The sequence below is a fragment of the Callithrix jacchus genome, chromosome 7 (assembly GCF_049354715.1).
Source record: "Callithrix jacchus isolate 240 chromosome 7, calJac240_pri, whole genome shotgun sequence".
Classification (NCBI taxonomy): Eukaryota; Metazoa; Chordata; class Mammalia; order Primates; family Cebidae; genus Callithrix; species Callithrix jacchus.
In genome coordinates, this window is record NC_133508.1 from 135635902 (window position 1) to 135658418 (window position 22517).

The 22517-nt window shown below is 34.0% G+C and overlaps 1 protein-coding gene across 4 annotated transcripts in view; it reads right to left on the reverse strand.

Moving 5' to 3' along the window:
• The window catches only part of DPYD (dihydropyrimidine dehydrogenase), an 895784-nt gene that overhangs the window by 627532 nt on the left and 245735 nt on the right, over nucleotides 1–22517 (reverse strand). The window lies entirely within an intron of this gene.

Genomic DNA, 22517 nt, shown 5'->3' on the forward strand with positions numbered 1-22517 from the left:
TTGTATCAAGTAGATGAGGAATTATGGCTAACTCTCAATCTTTCCTTTCTAGAATCATGCCTCCTCTAGGAAACACTTCACTTAGAGGGTGAGTTAGTGCTCCTCCTCTAAACTCCTACAGCATAATCTGTATGTCTCTAATATAACCACATATCTGTGGCATGTGTTATGTTTCCATGTCAGTCAGTACAACATTAGTTTCTTGAATCAGAATACAAGCCACATATAAACATATTACCCTCATACTACAGGAGTTAGCATTAACGTGGTACACAGTAGACATTTAGTAAATAATTTTTTGAATTCTCCTTTTGATTATGATAGATAAACTTTGGGAGAATAATAATTTTTTAAAAAATAGAAGCATTCACAAGCTGCCGAAGCAGGCAGTCTTGGAAGGGCTAAGATCTTAGAGAGGAAGGAAGAACAAAATGAGGTAACCAGAAGTCAGTTTTCCCCTGAGGCATTTGCCACTTCTTACCAAAGGGAGGAAGGCTAAGAATCTTGAAGAGGACCACAGCTGAGAAAAGAGATGTTAGCAGTCTTTTGAAACCAGACAGACACAGAATTTTGGAAATGTAGGAGGCCATTAAACTGGAGCAAATAAAGTGCAGAAAAGTGAGCTTAATTCTTAAACTGCATAGGACAAAAACCTAAGGATCTAAACAGAAAACCTGATAGTCCAGGGAAAACAAAAACCAGAGTCACCAAATAAGAAAGAGCCCTAGAAAACACCCCAGTGTACAGTTGAAACTTCTGGAGGGCAACACTCTTTCATATGTAGGGCAAATGAAAGGTAAACAACCAATCCAGACCTGGATTTAAATGGCAGTGATCAGTCCCCACTCTTACCTATCTACCAAAGATAGAATGCACTTTCTGTGGAGAATAAAAAGCCAACCACAGTTTCTAAACATTTTTTGATAAAATGCCTGGGGTTTTATTTTTTAAAAATCTAAGACTGAAGAAAAATTAACCTAAAAACCAGAAAAAGATACATACATAATCCAGTAAGCATAGTTATAAAACATATATTTTAGAATAACTATGATTATGTTCAAAAATATTTAAGAAGAATGTAAACTTCATTATAAAACTGGAATTTGTTAAAAACAACAGAAATTTTTAAAATTTAGTAAAATATATTTAGCGAACAACCATAACCAGCTAATGTGAAAGGAGGGAGTAGGATTTAAAAATGTATTTAAAAACATATTAATAAAAATCTATTAATTAAAATTGTTATAAATAGGTCAAAGAGGGTAGGAAACAAAAAAAAATTGAGATGGTAAATATAAACATAAAAATTAGAAATTATTTTAAATGTAAATGGACTAAAATTCCAATTAAAAGATAAAAGCTATGGAAGATAATACTTGAAATATAAGAACACAGATAGGTGTAAAGACTAGAAAAGTTATACAATGCAAACACTAACCAAAACAAAGCTAGCACAGCTTTCAAAATGTTTATTGAATCCCCATTAAGTACCCAACATCTAGTTGAAGACTTTCAAGGTGTTTGAAGAAATGAAAGCTGGTACAGCTTTGTTTTGGTTAGTGTCTAATATTGGTATATATTGGTATATATATACATATAAAATTCATATATATATTCATATATCATCTTGCCTTAAAGTCTAATATTTCATATGTATATATATATTAGACTTTAAGGCAAGATGTTCTAAAATGTTCTATAAAATGTTCTAAATTTAAAGAACATTTTATAGCATAAATCAGTCAGCCTTTCAACAATATTTTACAATTCTAAATGTATAGTTTCTAAATTACAATTTAAAATATATAAAGCAAGATTGATAGAACTAAAAGTAAAAGAAATGAATCACAATATTCTCACTATTCTACTCTTATGAAAACTGACAGAAGTGGCCAGTGAAGAAATTCATATTATAGGTAGATTATTTATGATACCTAACGGATAAGTTCACAGGGTTGTGTGCATTTAATAGGTCAAAGCAGTAACTTTCTCTCCTTCTGGAAACCCAGACAGACATCAATAGATATAAATATAAATTTTCTTAAGAGTGAGAAATAAAGATGACAGGACTTTTCATTTTCTTCCCCTCATCCCACATATACCACCAACTACTATAAATAAAGTAAAAACACGTAAGGAACATCCAAATGATCACATTTAAAAAATTAAAGAGGGTATTATCAACAAGTATTACAGGGTCAATTTCTCAGCATGAGATGAATGGCTCTGATAAATGTTCTTATAATATTTTGTCATTTTAATTCTAATACTTTGTCGTATTTTACTGGTTTACTTATCTCTTTCCTCCTTTTGATCATAAAATCTTTAAGGGGAGACAATATCTTTGAATTCATCTTTTAATTCTGAGTGTTTTTATATATATGGGGGAATATGTATTAACTACTCAAGAGTTTAAATTGGTAGTACAATAATTTCTTATTCCTAGCTACAATCTATACAATTTACAAATTATTAATATATGTTTCTGCTCATCCCTGTGCTATCCAAACAACACAGATTTTCTTACATACTATTTTTGAACTGACACATAATGTTACCTTCTATTCCTTTCTAAGCAATGTGAACAGGAACTAAATTCTTGTTCTAAATTAATAAATAATGTTATATGATCATTATTTAAAATGTAGTTAAAATATATTTTATATTTTATTCCTTTCTAAGCAATGTGAACAGGAACTAAATTCTAGTTCTAAATTAATAAATAATGTTATATGATCTTTAATTAAAATGTAGTTAAAATATATTTTATATTTCCCCAAAGAAAGGTTTAACATACTTTTCTTAAATATATATTTTATTAGATTAATTAAAATATATGTTTTTATATTTCCCCAAAGAAAGATTTCACACACTTTTCATAAATAGATACTTAAAACATACATTCAACATGATCAGGGAGAGATACAGCTAATTTCATTTAGAGATTAAATAAATGCTAATTTCTTTCATATTTAGTTGAATAATTTTAGCTTTGTGAACTAATAATTAAATATTTAACTTTCCCATGTTAAAATCTGCTAACATTTACAAATTAGCATTTGATTTTAATAAATTCTGAATGAAGACATTTATGATTTATTTAAAAGTATCATTTACTGCTGAGATCTTTTACAATGGAAACAGATTTAATGATGACTACTAAGAATTGTTTTAGGCTACAGTGTTCATTAAAATGTGAAGTCATACTGTGATAACCAAATGGAATAGAATTTGTTCTCAGTATTCACTCAGAAGCAAGAAATAGGAAAGTTCTGAAATTCCTACTATATCTGGCATAAATTCTAGCTAATAGCATGCAAATAATAAAGTAGCAATTTTCTAATAATAAACTATATGTCTGTAATTTCACCTAAGAATATTTTAATATATTTGAATAAAACTTTTAAGCATTTTTTCAAATCAAATGCAAACATTGAATTATTTTTCAAAATGTTTATTGAATCCCCACTAAGTAACCAACATCTAGTTGAAGCCTCTCAAGGTATCTGAAGAAATGAAAGCAAGCACACTCAGTACACAAAGCATCATGACACATACTAGAATGTAAATTGTTAGGCCCCCAGGCAATGCAGTTTAAGAGTTGTTTAATACATACTCATTACATTGCTTGGTTCAATACACACTAACTTATCATTGGTATCCCTTTCCCTGTTCTGTTCTAGGTTTTTTCTTTTACAACTTTTTATTGCACTGGTTTATTCCCCTGAGTTTTATAGGAGTTTGGATTAACTTTGATGCAATTTTTTAAAGAGTAAATAATTGAACTAAATTTTTGTGAACTTCAGCACAACAGGTGGTATATATATACATATATATATATATGTATATATATTTGTTTATTTTTTAAAATTATTTATTACACTTTAAGCTCTGGGGTACATGTGCAGATTGGGCAGGTTTGTTACATAGGTATACATGTGCCATGGTGGTGGTTTGCTGCATCCATCACCCTGTCATCTACATTAGGTATTTCTCCTAATGCTATCCCTCTCCAATCTCCCCACCCCCTGCTATTCCTCCCCTAGCCTCCCCACCCCCAGGACCCAGTCTGTGATGTTCCCCTCCCTGTGTCCATGTGTTCTCGTTGTTCAACATCCACTTATGAGTGAGAACATGTGGTGTTTGGTTTTCTGTTCTTGTGTCAGTTTGCTGAGAATGATGGTTTCCAGTTTCATCCATGTCCCTGCAAAGAACATGAACTCATCCTTTTTATGGCTGCATAATATTCCATGGTGTACATGTGCCACATTTTCTTCATCCAGTCTATCATTGATGAGCATTTGTATTGGTTCCAAGTCTTTGCTATTGTGAACAGTGCCACAATGAACATATGTGTGCATGTGTCTTTATAATAGAATGATTTATAAGCCTTTGGGTATATACCCAGTAATGGGATTGCTGGGTAAAATGGTATTTCTACTTCTAGATCCGAGGAATAGCCACGCTGTCTTCCACAACGGTTGAATTATTTTTAAAAGTATGTCGCTGAAATTTACTCTTGAAATTGAGTCTTGACTTCCATCATTTTCATGATATATGGAATTGAACAAGTCCTTTAATATTTCTATGCCTCAGTCTCCTTAAGGTGGGATTAATAACATATATTTCATAGAGATGCTTTGAGGATTTAATGATCTAATTAATACCTGGAAAGTGCTTTAGGAGCCTGCCTGGCCATATAGCAAATGCTATGTACTTCCTAGTGTTCAAATTACATGAGACAGAGTATATCTAAACTCATACTGTCCAAAATGGAATCCACTAGCCACATTTGATTAAGTTCAAATTAAAATTAAAATTAAATAAAATTAAAAATACAGTAGCTCAGTAGCACTAGCCATATTTCAAGTGCTCAATAACTACATGTGGCTAGTGGATAATACATCGAACACATCCATCACTGCAAAAATTAAAATTTCTAATATATGATGCAATAGATATAATCTCATGAGCATAGTTAACAGAAAATAAATGATTTAGGAGCAATGAGTTTTTAGTATTTGTTATAGTTATTTTTAATATAATTTTTATGGTAACATGTTTGTATACTTTAATTTTTCATAATTACTGTGTTTCACAAACGATTTACAAAATTCCTAAAAATTCAATCAGCACTAGAGCTGGTCTAAGCTGGCTTCAGAATGCTACTGCACCTAGGCAATATGTGAGGGCACATACAATGTTTTTTTAGCCACTAATGTTCTTCCATCATCCACCCTAAATTCTGAAATACATAAGTTACACTTTCCAACTTCCTAAAGACCTGAAGGCATAAGTGGCCCTTTATCCTTTTAAAACATTGCATCCAACTCTTTTTTAACTAAAATACAAATAATGAATAATTTCATATATACACAATATACTTCCATGAATGTAGCCTGATTCTGACAAAATTAGGGCAAATGGATAAAAAGTCAAATCAACATCTCCAAAAATATTTAATGGGTGAATGGCGGTAGTAATTTATATTTAAGTATATTATGAAACTATGAAAAGTGAAATCAATCAATTATAAATTTATAGTTGGCGTTTTATGAAAAATGTAAATTAAAATAACTAATAATGTAACACTAAATTATGTCTAAAATGAGTTGGGATATTTTTCCTTAAACTGCCAATGAATAGATAGTATAAGTTAAGAAAAAAGGGGGTTAACCAAATGATTATAAATCATTCTATTATAAACACACATGCACACGTATGTTCATTGTGGTGTTGTTTACAATAGCAAAGACCTGGAAACAACCCAAATGCCCATCTATGATAGACTGGAAAAGCAAATGTGACACTTATACACCATGGAACACTACACGGCCACAAAAAATGACAAGTTTGTGTCCTTTGTAGAGACTTGGATGAATCTAGAAACCATCATTCTCAGCATACTGACACAAGAACAGAAAATCAAAAACCGCATGTTTTCACTCATAGGTGGGTGGTGAACAATGAGAACACTTGGGCACAGGGAAAGGAATAACACTCACTGGGCTAGGTGGGGGGGTGGAGTTGAGGGGAGGGGGAGCAGTGGGTGGGGAGGATGGGGAGGAATAACACCGGGAGAAAGGCCTGATGTAGAAGAGGGATAGCAGGGGGTGGGGTTGGAGACAGCAAACCACTCTGGCATGTATGTACCTATGTAACGATCCTGCAGGATGCAGGATGTGCACATGTACCCCAGAGCCCCAAGTACAATTTAAAAAAAGACCAAATAAAGGAGAGTTAAATTAATTTTGTTTAAATTAAAAATAAAATTTTACAAAAGTTAGTAAATTAAAACAAATTACACAATTTTTAAATGTCCATAAATATGAAAAATATTTTTCAAAAAGAAATCACCATGGCATGTGTGTAGCTATGTAACAATCCTGCAAGATCTGCATATGTACCCCAGAACTTAAAGTACAATTTAAAAATAGATAAAAGTAAGCTTACGTTAGCTGCAAAAAAAAAAGAACATTTTTCATTCTTTTATTAAAGTACATCAGTCTTCAGAGAAATGTAACATAAAATTACAAATAAGTTATACATAAAAGATATATTAGGTCCAGGCCGAGTGCAGTGGCTCACACCTATAATCCCAGCACTTTGGGAGGCTGAGTCAGGCAGATCACGAGGTCAAGAGATCGAGACATCCTGGCCAACATGGTGAAACCCCATCTCTACTAAAAATACAAAAATTAGCTGGGCATGGTGATGCATGCCTGTAGTAACAGCTACTGGGGAGAACTGGTTGAACCTGGGAAGCCAAGGTTGCAGTGAGCCGAGATCATCGTGCCATTGTGCTCCAACCTGGCAACAGAGTGGGACTTAGTCTTAAAAAAAAAATAAAAGATATATTAGGTCCAGTTATTTACTGTATCATATCCCTAAGAGATTTTTCTTAGAATATAGTTCCATATTGTTTCATAATGTAACAAAAATATTCTAAAATATTTCGGCTCTTTAGGTGAGAAAACCCCTCTCTTTTTCTTTTAAGTAAATGTCAGTTGTCCATCAACTGACTAATATTCTAAAATTTAATTTTTAAGTTGAAGGGTCAGCTGCCACAACAATTTAACAAATGAAACAAACTTCTTAATATCAGAAGAGACTGACTGAAATATTTAAGGATGAATTAAAAGTATACCTAATATGTATTTTCCCACAATAAGACCAATATTTACAGAAAAACATCCTATGTGCCAGGCTCTATGTTAAATCTCTATCATTTAGTCTTCAACCCTATGGAGATACAATCAGATCCATTTTCTAGGTGAGAAAACTGTGGTTGAGTTCACATGCAAAAGATTTTATCCTAAGGCTACTTGACTCGAGACTCTGAACTCTTTAAATTCTGTGATTATCAAATTTTCTCAGTGATTGTCAAAAATTTATTATATATCTATAATGTTTCAATAAGAAATGTTTAACTGAAAAAATTATATCATTCCTAACACACTTAGAATATGTGTTATATTCTAATATATTAAATTCTTATATTCTGATAAATATATTTTGATATAATATATTCTAGCTGATCTACTAATAAAAATAGTTGGTTATTATAATTAATAAATTAACTTTACAAACCAATAGTTGTTCATAAAGTGTTTAAAAAACACTGAACTACATCATCTGGTTTCCCACCATGCCATCCTGCCACTCAAGAACTAAGGTAGTTGGTGTATTAAGAGAATTGCCTCCCTGTTATCGACACCCTCTCCAGAGTGGCACATTTGTGTACATTTATTACAATCGGTGAACCTTCAATGGGTTTGCACAAATTTATTATGAAAATAGCATCATACTACTACAGCATCATACACAACCATTTCTTTCGCTCTCCTAAAAATCTTCTAACTCTCCATACGCATCCCTCTCCCTTCTTCCCAGGAACCACTCGTCTTTTTAGTGCCTCCATAGTTTTGCCTTTTCTTGAATGCCACATAGTTGAAATCATACAATATACAGCCTTTTCAGATTCATTTCTTTCATTTAGTAACAGATTTAAGTTTCCTCCATGTCTCTCCATGACTTGATAGCTCCTCTCCTTTTGGTCCTGAATAATATTCCAATATCTGTACATACCATAGTTTATTTATGCATTCATCTAGTGAAGAACATCTCAAAAGTTCTGGTGATTATGAATAAAGCTGCTATAAATATTCATGTGCAGGTTTGCATGTTAATGTAAGTTGTCAATTCTTTGGGATAAATAAGAAGCACAATTACTAGATCATATGATAAGAGTATGTTTAATTGTGCAAGATACTGTCAAACTATCTTCCAAATAGGCTGTACCATTTTGCATTCCTACCAGGAAAGAATAACAGTTCCTATTTCTCCTCATCTTGTCAGCATTTGGTGTTGTCAGTGTTGTGCATTTTGGCTGTTTAGTTTCCTCTGAATATTTGTGTCCATGCCCCAGACTCCATTTAATTCATATGTTGAAAACTAACCACTAATATTACAAAGGAGGGTTTTTTAAAGTGATTAGGTTATGAGAGCTTTAGGAGGTGATTAGGTCAGGAGGAGCCCTCCTCAGTTAGATTAGTTCCCTTATACACAGCCCAAAGAGAACTAACTACCTTGCTCCTGCCACATGTGAGACAGGCACAGTAAAAAGACTTTTCACCTATTACCAGAAAGCAGGTCCTGAGCACATTATAAATTCACAAACTCTTTGATTTTGGAATTCCCACATTCCAGAACTGAGAGAAATAACTGTATTGTTCATAAGCTATCCAGTTGATGCTGTTTTGTCATAGCAACCTGAGGAAACTAACCATTCTAACAGTATAGTGGTATCTCCCTATTGTTTTATGTTGCATTATCCTGATGACATATGTGAAGCATCTATTCAGATGCTTATTTTCCATCTGTTTATCTTTCTTGGACATATCTGCTAAGGTCATTGTATCATTTTTTAAATGGGTAGTTTTCATATTCTTGGGTGGTAAAAGACTTTTAGACATTTTGGATAGTAGTTCCTTATCAGATATGTCTTATGTCTTCTGCAAATATTTTCTCCCATTCTGTTGCTTGTCTGTTCATTTCTTTCAAGATAGTTGCCTGCAGAGGCTGGTCTCAAACTCCTGCACTCAAGCAATCCTTCTTCCTCAGCCTCCTGAGTAACCATGACTACAGGTACATCCCACCACACCAAGCTCAGATTTTTTTATATTTGACCAAGTCCATCTTATCCATAATATATTTTATAAATCTTACCTTTAGGTTGTACCTAAAAAGTTATTGTACCCAAGATCATCTAGATTTTCTCCGAAGTTATCTTCTAGGAGTTTTATAATTTTGCATTTCACATTGAGGTTTTATAATCCATTTTTAATTAATTTTTGCAATGGGTATAAGGTCTGCTTCTAGATTCATTTTTGATATATGAAAGTGGCGTGGTACAAACATCATTTGTTGAAAAGACTATCTTTCTCCATTGTATTTTCTTTGCTCTTTTGTCTAAGATAAGTTGACTATATTTGTGAGTGTCTATTTCTGGGCTCTCTATTCTATTTCAGTGATCTATTGTCTATTATTTTAACAACATCACACTGTCTTTACTTCCGTAACTTAACAGTAAGTCTTAAAGTCAGGTAGTCTGAGTCCTTCAACTTTGCTGTTCAATGCTATGTTGGTTAATTTGGGTCTTTTGCCTCTATACATAAACTTTAAAATCTATTTGTCAATATCTATAAAATAGTTTGCTGAGATTTTGATTTGGGATTGCACTGAATCTATATATCAGATTGGAAAGAGGTGACATCTTGACAATACTGAGTTTTCTACTTGGAAACCTGGAATATGTCTCCATTTATTTAGTTTTTGTTTGTTTGTTTGTTTCACCACAGTTTGAAAGTTTCCCTCATATACATCTTACACATATTTCATTAGATTTATACCTAAGTATTTCATTTTTTTTTTTTTTTTTTGAGACGGAGTTTTGCTCTTGTTACCCAGGCTGGAGTGCAATGGCGCGATCTCGGCTCACCGCAACCTCCGCCTCCTGGGTTCAGGCAATTCTCCTGCCTCAGCCTCCCGAGTAACTGGGATTACAGGCACACACCACCGTGCCCAGCTAATTTTTTGTATTTTTAGTAGAGACGGGGTTTCACCATGTTGACCAGGATGGTCTCGATCTCTCGACCTCGTGATCCACCCGTCTCGGCCTCCCAAAGTGCTGGGATTACAGGCTTGAGCCAAGTATTTCATTTTTAAGGGTGCAAATGTAAATGGTATACTTTTAATTTCAAATTCTAATTTTTTATTGCTAATGTAAAGGAAAGTGGCTGACTTTGGTGTATTAAGCTTATATCCATTTTTGCCATAATTGCATACTAGTTCCAGGAGTTTTTCTGTTGATTCTTTGGAATTTTCTACATAAGACAATTGTGTCATCCACTAACAAAGACAGTTTTATTTCTTCCTTCCCTATCTCTATATATTTCATTTCCTTTTCTTGTCTTATAACATTGTATTTGTGTTATTTTTAAGGTGTTCCCTTCCCTACAAATACTTTAGCAGTTGGAGGATTTTAAGATTATTTTCACAGGCACTCAACAATATCGTGATGAATTTCAAAATTCCCGAACTCCAGTGACATGCTTAAACAAAGTAGTAAAAGTCACCAAGAAAAACATTTATAACTTAGTGATAACAGAGAGCAATTATCTACAAATTAATATTCTTTTAAATTTCACTTTGCAATTTTTTTTTACTTTGTAAGTACATAGCATATTCTCTTTTTTTGATACCTAATATATTCTTGAGGAACATTTTTAATATTAATTTTCCTGCATGTTCATCCTGTGATTCCTCACCTTTCATTCATCTATAAAGCACATTTATTTCATCAATCCAAATTGACTTCACCAGCATTTTCTCCATAATTTTCACATTATGTTGAAGCAAGGGAGAGATTATAATGATATTTAAAATGGAAAGATTGCAATGCACAGAGGAGCCACAGAATTTTCCCCCTAAGTCCCCTCACTCTCTGGAGACAGAAACAGTATAATTTTCTAATCATTATTATAAAATTCTAATTTGAGAGTAACTCTTGTTTATTTTAATCTTTATTGCTTTCTAAAACAGTACATAATGAAAATAAATACAAATGTTTGATAGCTATCATTATTCCTCAATTACTCTGTTCTAATTAACCAAACAATAGTAAATATAAACTATAGGGAAGTCATAAAAAGTAAAACATTCTTAAAAATTTTAGAACATCTCTACTAGTTGAGGGATGAATTGTAACAGTATGGTTGTATTCTGCATACCTCATAAGAGGATTATACTCTTGCAAGTGTTTAGGTTGATTTCATTATAAAATAAAAATAATTTTGATAATTTCAAAAGAAATACTATTTCATCAGTTAAGGTCTAAGATAAATCTTAATAAAAATAACACATCATTTTCTTCGGCTGGTTTCAGATTCTTGAGTTACTTAAGTAGCAGGATGAATGTCTTGTTGCCTTTTGAATGCTTAAATGGAGAAAGATTGCTATTTGTGCATCCAAAAGTAAGTTACCTAAAATTACATACCTTCTAGAAGATGCTTCTATGAAATTTTCTTTGTTATTTCTCTCCTTTTGTAAAACAAATCAAAGGAAATACTGAGTACATACTAATCACTGCATTCATCCTTTGAAAAGAAATATACTTGGACTTTTTGACAAATAGTTTTCTTTACAACAATTAACCAGGAAAACCAAAAGTGAGAACTGTGTTTCAAATGTATTAGAAATGATAAAAGTTTCATGTCATGTCAAATTTTGTTATCAAAATTATTACTGTATTAGTAATTCTCAAAGATTTTTTTCATAATTTTTATATTATTAAAATAGACATTATTGAGAGATACCTCTGACAGGTTAAATATACTGTGTTTGCCTTCTTACTGGCAGACGGGTAGCTCCATCCCACCGGCGTTTTGGCTTTCTCAGCGTCAGCCAGTGCTTCTGCCTAGATCTATGGGGACTGCCTGGTGCCAGCCGAAGGTGATGTTCTGCCCTGTTCAGATAGCTCACTAAGGCTTTTCAGCCCAGCGAAGATTTCCTGTTCTACAGGTTGTAGAGGGCTTCAGCAGAGTACTATATCTGGACCAAAGTCCCAGAGGGGGAGATCCCCCCGTCCTCCAGTCGGTGGCACACTCCTCTTGGGTGGGGTAGTACCCCACCTTGTGGCAACTTGCCCTATTTGGTTTATACACACTGTCCGACTAGACCCACAAAATGAACCTGGGACCTCATTTGGAATTGTGGAGACTATGCGTCTTCTGCATCTCTCTCACTGGGAGCTACTTTCTGGAGCTGCCACTTATTTGGCCATCTCGGGTTTACAGCCAAATTCTACCAGACGTACAAAGAGGGGGTGGTACCACTCCTTCTGAAACTATTCCAAATAATCCAAAAAGATGGAATTCACCCCAACACATTTTATGAGACCAACATCATCCTAATACCAAAACCAGGCAGAGACACAACTAAAAAAAAAAATTTCAGGTCAATATCCATGATGAACATAGATGCAAAAATGTTCAATAAAATACTGGCAAACAGAATGCAACAGCAAATCAAAAAGATTATTCATCATGATCAAGTAGGCTTCATCCTGGGGATGCAAGGCTGGTTCAACATATCCAAGTGCATAAGCGTAATCCAGCACATAAACAGAACCAAAGACAAAAACTACATGATTATCTCAATTGATGCACAGAAGGCCTTTGACAAAACCTCTTGATGCTAAAAACTCAATAAACTAGGTATCAATGGAACGTATCTTAAAATAATAAAAGCCATTTATGACAAACCCATTGCCAATATCATACTGAATGGGCAAAAACTGGAAGCATTCCCTTTGAAATCTGATGCTAGACAAGGATGCCCTCTCTCACCACTCCTATTCAATATAGTATTGGAAGTTCTAGCCAGAGCAATCAGGCAAGAAAAAGAAATAAAGGGTATTCAAATAGGAAAGGAGGAAGCCAAATTGTCTCTATTTGCAGACAACATGATTGTGTATTTAGAAGACCCTGCAGATGACATGATTGTGTATTTAGAAGACCCTATCATCTCAGCCCAAAATCTCCTGAAACTGATAAGCAATGTCAGCGAAGTCTCAGGATACAAAACGATTGTGCAGAAATCACAAGCATTTCTATACACCAATAACAGACTAACAGAGAGCCAAATCAAAAGTGAACTCCCATTCAAAATTGCTACAAAGAGAATAAAATACCTAGGAATACAACTAACAAAGGATGTAAAGGACCTCTTCAAGGAGAACTACAAACCACTGGTCAATGAAATCAGAGAGGACAAAAACAGATGGGAAAACATCCCATGCTCATGGTTGGAAAGAATCAACATTGTGAAAATTGCCCTACTGCCCAAAGAAATTTACAGATTTAATGCTACCCCCATCAGGCTGCCAATGACCTTCTTCACAGAACTGGAAGAAAAACACTTCAAACTTCACATAGAACCAAAAGAGAGCCTGCATAGCCAAAGCAGTACTAAGCAAAAAGAACAAAGCTGGAAGCATCATGCTACCTGACTTCAAACTATCCTACAAGGCAACAGTAATCAAAACAGCATGGTACTGGTACCAAAACAGAAACATAGATCAATGGAACAGAACAGAGGCCTCAGAAGCAACACCACATATCTACAACCATCAGATCTTGAGAAAAACAAGCAATGGGGAAAACCCTGGGAAAAATAAGCAATGGGGAAAGGATTCCCTGTTTAATAAATGGTGTTGGGAAAAGTGGCTAGCCATGTGCAGAAAGCAGAAACTAGACCCCTTCCTGACAACTTACACTAAAATTAACACCAGATGGATTAAAGATCTAAATATAAGACCTAAAACCATAAAAACCCTAGGAGAAAACCTAGGCAAAACCATTCAGGACATAGGCATATGTAAGGACCTCCTGGCTGAAACACCAAAGCAATGACAATAAAAGCCAAAATCGACAAATGGGATCTAATTAAACTCCAGAGCTTCTGTAAAGCAAAGGAAACAATCATTAGAGTGAACCGGCAACCAACAGAATGGGAAAACATTTTTGCAATCTATCCATCTGACAAAGGCCTAATATCCAGAATCTACAAAGAACTAAAACAGATTTACAAGAAAAAAACAAACCCATTCAAACCTGGGCAAAGAATATGAGCAGACACTTTTCAAAAGAAGACATCAATGAGGCCAATAAACATATGAAAAATGCTCATCATCACTGGTCATTAGAGAAATGCAAATCAAAACCACATTGAGATATCTTCTCACACCAGTGAGAATGGCGATCATTAAAAAATCTGGAGACAACAGATGATGGAGAGGATGTGGAGAAATGGGAACACATTTATACTGTTGGTGGGAGTGCATATTAGTTCAACCATCGTGGAAGACAGGGTGGCGATTCCTCAAGGACCTAGAAATAGAAATTCCATTTGACTGAGTAATCCCATTACTAGGTATATACGCAAAGAATTATAAATTGTTCTATTATAAATACATGCACACATATGTTCATTGCAGCACTGTTTACAAAGGCAAAGACCTGGAAGCAACCGAAATGTCCATCATTGATACACTGGATAAAGAAAATGTAGCACATATACTCCATGGAATACTATGCAGCCATGAAAAATCATGAGTTCATGTCCTTTGTAGGAACATGGAAGAATCTGGAAACCATTATTTTCAGCCAACTGACACAAGAACAGAAAATCCATCACTATTATGTTCTCACTCATAGGCGGGTGTTGAACAATTAGAACGTGTGGACACATGGGGGGAACATCACACACTGTGGTCAGTAAGTGGGGGCTAGGGGAGGGAAAGTGGGGGCGGGGAGGGTGGGGAGGGATAATGAGGGGAGAAATACCAGATATAGGTCATGGAGGGATGAAGGCAGCAAACCACCTTGCCATGTATGTACCTATGCAATAATCCTGCATGATCTGCACATGTACCCCAGAGCTAAAGTACAATAAAAAAAACCACTGTGTTAGCTAAAATCAGAATATTCTTTCATTCAATTACCATTTCATTCAATTTTTTATGTACCCTCTAGGTCCTAGACACCAGTATGATTAAAACCATAGACTCTCCAGTAAGTAGCTCCCTGGATAATAGAGCACTCACATGTCTTAAATAATTTTTTAAAAACTATATAAATATGCAACCTGTCTGGTACAGGGTTCATTTTCACAAATGGTGCCTTCAGAGTATTTGAGAAGGTTAACCTACATAGAAGAGAAACTGACACCTAAGCCAAATCTTAAAAAAAATCAATGAAAAATATACATATGTTATCTTAGAAAGTACTCTCTCTAAATACCAGCTCTGAAAATTAAAAGAGCAATGATTATTTCAGCAATCAGTAATGATTATTGTGAGGATTAGAGTCAATGGTGATAACTTCTTGTGATTAATGCCTCCTCTTTACAAGGCACTCTCTGGGGAACTTAACATTTATATCTCCAATCCGAAAAATCTTCAACTTTAGGTATGATTGTTCATTTTCTATACAAAGGAACTGACTCACAAGATTATTCTAGCATTATACTCCAAGTTATTATGACTATACTGGGGATTTGATAAACCAGTTGAATAAAGTGGTTTAAACTTACCAAATACAGTTGAAAACATAAGTGTTTATAGTTTGGTTATAAGAAACTTCATTCATCCAAAATCATTTGCTCAGGATACTTTCATTAGCTCACAGATAGGCAAAATAATCTACCACAAAGCCTATTATAGGATAAAGTGTAAAATATTTAATGTAATTTATTAAATACAGTACTGAAAGTGAAAAATATAGTTGAATTAATATTTAAAATAAGTTTTCTACTAAATGTGTATCACTTTTACACCATTTTATTAGCATTATTATTATGTATTTTTTTTTCAGATAGAGTTTTGCTCTTGTCGCCTAGGCTGGAGTGCAATGGCACGATCTCGGCTTAGCACAACTTCTGCCTCGCAGGTTAAAGCCATTCTCCTGCTTCAGCCTCCCTAGTAGCTGGGATTAGAGGCCTGCACCACCATGTCTGGCTAATTTTTTGTATTTTTAGTAGAGACAGGGTTTCTCCATGTTGGTTAGGCTGGTCATGAACTCGAGTCTTCACGTGATTTGCCCGCCTTGGCCTCCGAAAGTGCTGGGATTATAGCATTTTGAAGTCAGAAAAATCCTAAATTGAATCACTGTGAGTCGAGGATTGTCTATACACTTATAAGGGTATAGACAATGTTCTGCAAGTGCATGAAAAAGATGCACTCACTCTATATTAATTGGGCTCAGAAAACTTTGGATTTCTTAAATCAATCTAATAAACTTTCTACAAATAAACCTTACAAATTTTGAGTAAATTTGTATAAATGTTCATGAATATGACATCTTTTAAAAGATTTTTTCTTTTTATTATTTTTTGCTTCCAAAACACTTCCTTGTCAATATTATAAAAACATTTTTTATATCTTTATTTTTAACATCTCAAAATAAGTTATTAATCTAGGATCAATATTTAATTATATTTACTGCCATATTTTTACACATTGTTTCTTTTTCTCTTTCATTTCATGTTTGTTTCCTTCCTTCTTTTTTTTTTTTTGAGATGGAGTTTCGCTCTTGTTACCCAGGCTGGAGTGCAATGGCGCAATCTCGGCTCACCGCAACCTCCGCCTCCTGGGTTCAGGCAATTCTCCTGCCTCAGCCTCCTGAGTAGCTGGGATTACAGGCATGCACCACATGCCCAGCTAATTTTTTGTATTTTTAGTAGAGATGGGGTTTCACCATGTTGACCAGGATGGTCTAGATCTCTTGACCTCGTGATCCACCTGCCTCGGCCTCCCTAAGTGCTGGGATTACAGGCTTGAGCTACTGCACCCAGCCTGTTTCCTTCCTTCTAAAGAATAACACTTAGTAGTTCTTATAAAAAAAGAGAGTGAGTGTTAAACTGCCTTAGGTTTAAAATGCCTGAAAATAACTTTATTAATGTCCTTACTGACAAAAGAAAAAGAAAGTTCTTTATCTTAAACCTTCACAAATACTGTGCTCTTGGACTCTGACATCTATTGATGCTGATGAAAAATCTAAGGTCAGAGTTACTGTCATGTGTTTTTCAAGTAATTTGTTTTCTCTTTGTTTTGAAGTTCTGATTCTCATTACCCTTCATATTGCACAATATTAGCACAATCCTATGTCTAGGTGAAGAACTTTCATCTTTCCTTTCTTCTGGAAAATTCCACCATAACTGCTTTATGGCTCCTTCTATGCCAATGTCTTTCTCTACTTTAGGAACTCACTTTACATGTGTATTGGAGTCTGAACCAACTATTAAACTTCTTTTATTCATATCCCTTTACTGTGTTCTGGTTGAATACTAAGATCTTATTTTTATTTTTTATTTCTTTAGTTCTGAAATTTGTGCCCCTATCCAGCTCAAAACTGACCTTCTCTATGGAGATTGTCATTGTAGTGTAAATTTCTAGTCAACTATTTTTTCATATTAAACTCACTGTTGATTTTTTTTTATTTTATCGCATTTTAGGATATTATTTTATACATGTTAATTTTAATGGCCTGATTATAATATTATTTGTGTTTCATTAGGATAAAGTCAGGTACCACCAGGTGAGTCTTTGGATTATCACTAATAGATTAGCTTTCCTAATGTAGTGTCTACCTTTTTGTTTCTCATTTGAGTGAATTTTGTGTCTCTCTTTGCACTCCCCCTATGGCTTTGTAGCAGGTATGCGGTCGCCTTCACTCAACAATACTCCCATCGCTCTCTCCCACTGCAGAACCAAGTTTCTTTTTCTTTTTTTGAGACGGAGTTTCGCTCTTGCTACTCAGGCTGGAGTGCAATGGCGCGATCTCGGCTCACCGCAACCTCCGCCTCCTGGAGAACCAAGTTTCTTAAAGCCCAGGGCTCCAGTCCAACGTGATTAGAGGTATCACAGAACCAAATCACTGTGCCATAGACACATGTCCAAAACACTTGTTGTACAGCTTTCTCTGCTTCTTTCTGTAGCTTTCTATAAGCCCCAGCTCCGTATAGTAGTTGCACCAACTTTTTTAAAAACTTTCTGTGAGGTGTAGTTGAGTTCAGTCCTCTACTATGCAAGATGTTTTTGGCAATTACCCTAGAAGACTCCCCAGCAGAAGATACCAGAGGATAACCTTAGTGCCCATGCTTTTATACCATTTCTGGCCCAAAAGTTATTTATATTTCCTTTTCAGTTCACCTCTTAATTTTTCTACTTTCATTAAATTTTATCATTATTATTTGGAGAAAAATGGGTAGCTAAAATGTTTACTTATATAGTATCATGCCTTTTACAAGTGATTTATGCTAATACAATAATATGTTTTATACTACCCTATATTATTATTCATCAAATATTTTTATGAAAGTATATACTGTTTTTTAAGTCGTTGAAGCTTAAACCAATGAATCTTTTAAAACTGTAAGTTGCTCAGGAAATTGTATTTATTTACATTTATTTTTTAAAACTAATCTAGAAAAGAATAACAGTAAATAATTTTAACCAAGCAATTTTGGTAAATTTCAAAGTTATTGCCCCCAAATCACTGCATATTATTTTTAAGCTCTGGATATTAAGATATGGTTTTAAAACAAACTAAAATATTTTTGGTGATGAAAATCATCTAGCAATTCATCCAGTCCCACAGTTCTATTACAAATCATTATGTCAGTAAGGGATATTTTTAATAGATTTCTAAAGATTTTTGGAGAAGAATGTTAGATATTTAGTGAAATCTATCAAGACATTACTCTTTTCTATTAATCATTGCATTAAGAGTAAAAGGAGAGACACAAGTCTTGAAAGATGTTACTTGTATTTGCATTCCGATAGACACATTTTACCATGGGAAAAAAATTATTTTATTATTATTGTTTTTACATTTATTATACTTTAAGTTCTGGGGTACATGTGCAGATCATTCAGGTTTCTTACATAGGTATACACGTGCCATGGTGGTGGTTTGCTGCATCCATCACCCCGTCATTTACATTAGGTATATTAGTGCTTAATGCATATTTTTCATCTATATCTTATTCCCTCAGAAATAATTCACCTTTATGTTTGTGGGTTGAGTGTGGGTGAAAAACATTCACAAATAATTGATGGTACTATTTTAAATAGCAGTAGTATAAAGAAATCTCGTTTAAAGTGTTAAAATTGTGGGATAATAGACCAAGTGTGATATATCATTAACAACTATAGTCTAATCTATATCCTATTTATAAATGACCTACAAAAAGTATTAGCTATAAATATTAGTAACTTTCACGATAATTTATCTTAGTTTTAGATTTCAAACTGAAATGACAGATTTTATTGATCAGTTTGTCAAACTGTATCATAAATGTGCTGGGTTTATTCCTAAATTTACTTGTATACCAGCTTTCCCAAAATCACACTTAGGCATTCCAAAATAAAATAAAACTGCAGGTATCACTTAAGGCTTCAAGGCCCTTCGTCACATAGACCCTTTTTTTTGAGACAATCTCACTCAGTCGCCAGGCTGGAATGCAGTGGTGTGATCTTGGCTCACTGCAAGCCCCACCTCCCGGGTTCAAGTGATTTTTCTGTGTCAGCCTCCTGAGTACCTGGGACTACAGGTATGTGTCACCATGTCTGGATAATTTTTGTATTTTCAGTAAAGACAGGGTTTCATATTGTTGGCCAGGATGATATCGAACTACTGACCTTATGATCCACCCACCTCAGCCCCCCAAAGTGCTGAGATTACAGACAGGCATGAGCCACTGTGCCCTGCCCATATAGACCCCTTCTAAGGCCCTGTATTTAACTTTTTCAGTAGTGCTTTAATGTAATTTCTAAAGCAGTAACCCAACATTTTGTTATTTGAAGCCCCATAAAACTTAGATTCACTTCTGGTTACAGAATAATACTCCATTGTCAAAAGAAGAAAAGGAACGAAGGAAAATTATTTGGTAAAGTGCATAAGCAAAAGACAAACAAACAAACAAACAAACTCTTAAGCCATATGAGTTGGTCTTACCCAACCTATTTCAATGTAGTTGCTTCATATCTAACAGAAAAGGTATGATGACTAGGTATATTTGGCTAGCCTGTAAGATGCAACAAACACTGCTGTGGCCTTACAGCCAGAAAACCAGGGTTTACACTGAGCCTTTGTCTTTGACTGGTAACATTACCTGGGGCAAGTAAGTGTTTGCAAAATAATGAAAATTAAAACACTAGCTTTGTATTCTAGATTTGACTCTCACTAGATGTGAGGTTGTGGAAGTTAGTAACTAATTTCAAGGAGCTTCCCGTTACTCATATGTAAAATAGAGATAATAACATCACTTGGAGAATTACTTTGAGGATTAGTGAAGCCCTAAATAAAATACTTAACATTGTGCAGGACACTGGGACTTTTTTTTTAACATTGACGGTGATTTTTAATCACTTTGATTCTTAGTTTCCTTACGTCCAAAATGGAAAAATCAGTACCTGGTTTGTATGCCCTCAAGGATTGTTTATCAGCATTTTAGAAAGTAATATTACAAAAATGCACTGAAGCACTATACAAGTACACTGTAACTGCATTTTCCCCCTACTTGATACTTTCCTTTGCACTAAGGTCTAATCACATCCAAAACCAACTGACAAAAATTAATGAAGACTGGACTATAAATCCAAGGATGCCAGTGTGAACACATATGTCTTATTACATTTACTTCATTATTTCAATTGTTGGCTTTAATTATTTCCTGAGAAACTACAATGTTTCTTAGGACTTGTAGTAAAAAAGCAGTCTACAACAACATGTAGTGCTGATCGATGCCCAATCAATGTTAGTTTGATTAACTGAATCCTTACCTAGTGGGCTCTTATTACACTGGGTATTCACATAAGCCAGTTTGCCTGGGGTGGTCATAGTTTACGCCTGCTTTACTGGACTGATTATTAATAATGTCCTGATCATTCTCTAACCTTTCTCAGTCATTTGATCATCTTACTTATAAAGCAATCAACATAATACACAGCTAGACTATTTCCAACCTGACTTTTCAGTTTATGCAGAAATATCTTTTTGATGATGGCTTTTAATTTGGGGCTTCCACTTAATATTTCTGTCTCCACTCTTCTATTTGACAAATGAAATTTAACACAGAAATACATTATTTCAGAGCAGACCTGCAATACTCTATTGTGCATCATCAAGTATATTTGAGGAGAATACAAAGTTTAAGAATTTTAGTGACTTCCATATCCAAGGTGAAGATAGGGTAGTAGTAATATTTGCTCTATTAAAACAATCATATACTAAATAGAGTGAACAAGTTCTTTCTCCATTCCCAATTCTTCAAAACTATTTATCATGTTTAAGCAAAACATGAATGTTGATGTAATTTAAATAATTGTTCAATTTTCTTCAATGCAGTCTCATAACATCTGCCATTTTTAATTGTATTAGTGTATATTTACTGAACTAATTTAACTTGAACTGTGTCTACCCTTAACAAAATATAGAAATAAATGTTTACAGACCATTGGAATATATAGTATGTTATTTCTTTAGCCCTTAAGAAAAAAATCCCATCTTCATGTTACTAAGGCACAAGAATAGTTGAAAGAAAATTCAGAAAATGGTAGGTCAAAAATAAAACACCACATCAGATATAAAAATATATTATAAACTGTAGCAATTAATAGAGTTTGTATTATTGAATGGATGCATGAAGAGATCAATGTAAAAAAATAATGAGATAATTTGTAACTGACTAGGGGTTGGAAGGATAGGGGAGGGATAGATCCCATTAGGAGAAATACCTAATGTAGAAGATGGGGTGATGGATGCAGCAAACCACCATGGCACATGTATATCTACATAACAAACCTGCAGGTTTTGCACGTGTACCCCAGATCTTAAAGCATAATAAAAAAAAGAACTGCCAATCCTGCCAAAAAAAAAAGAACAGACAAATTCATACACATGATCTTACTATATAGAGTCAGAGGTATTACATCACAACATATAATACATAATGTGCAAGGAATATTTTTTTAAAAGATGAGGAAGATGGATAGCCAATAAACAGATGAGAAAGTTTCTAAACTTCAACACTCATTTGAGAATTACACATTATTTATACAACTATTTCTTGCAAAATATAAAACATAGGCCGGATTCATCAATTAATCAGAGTGCTTGACTTGAGAAGGGAATATGATGGACTTTAAAGTTTTATCTGTAATATATGTTCAATCTGAAGCAAATAAAACAAAATACATTTTATCAATTATATAAAAAATCTTCAATTTTTTATTTTTATTTATTATAAATATATTAGTTGCATAAATATGATGAATATATATTATTCATATACACATTGTAAATAGTGTATGGTGTACACATGATATTGTGATAGACACGATCAAGTCAGGGGAAGTGTGATATCCAACACCTCAAGCATTTGTCATTTTTTAG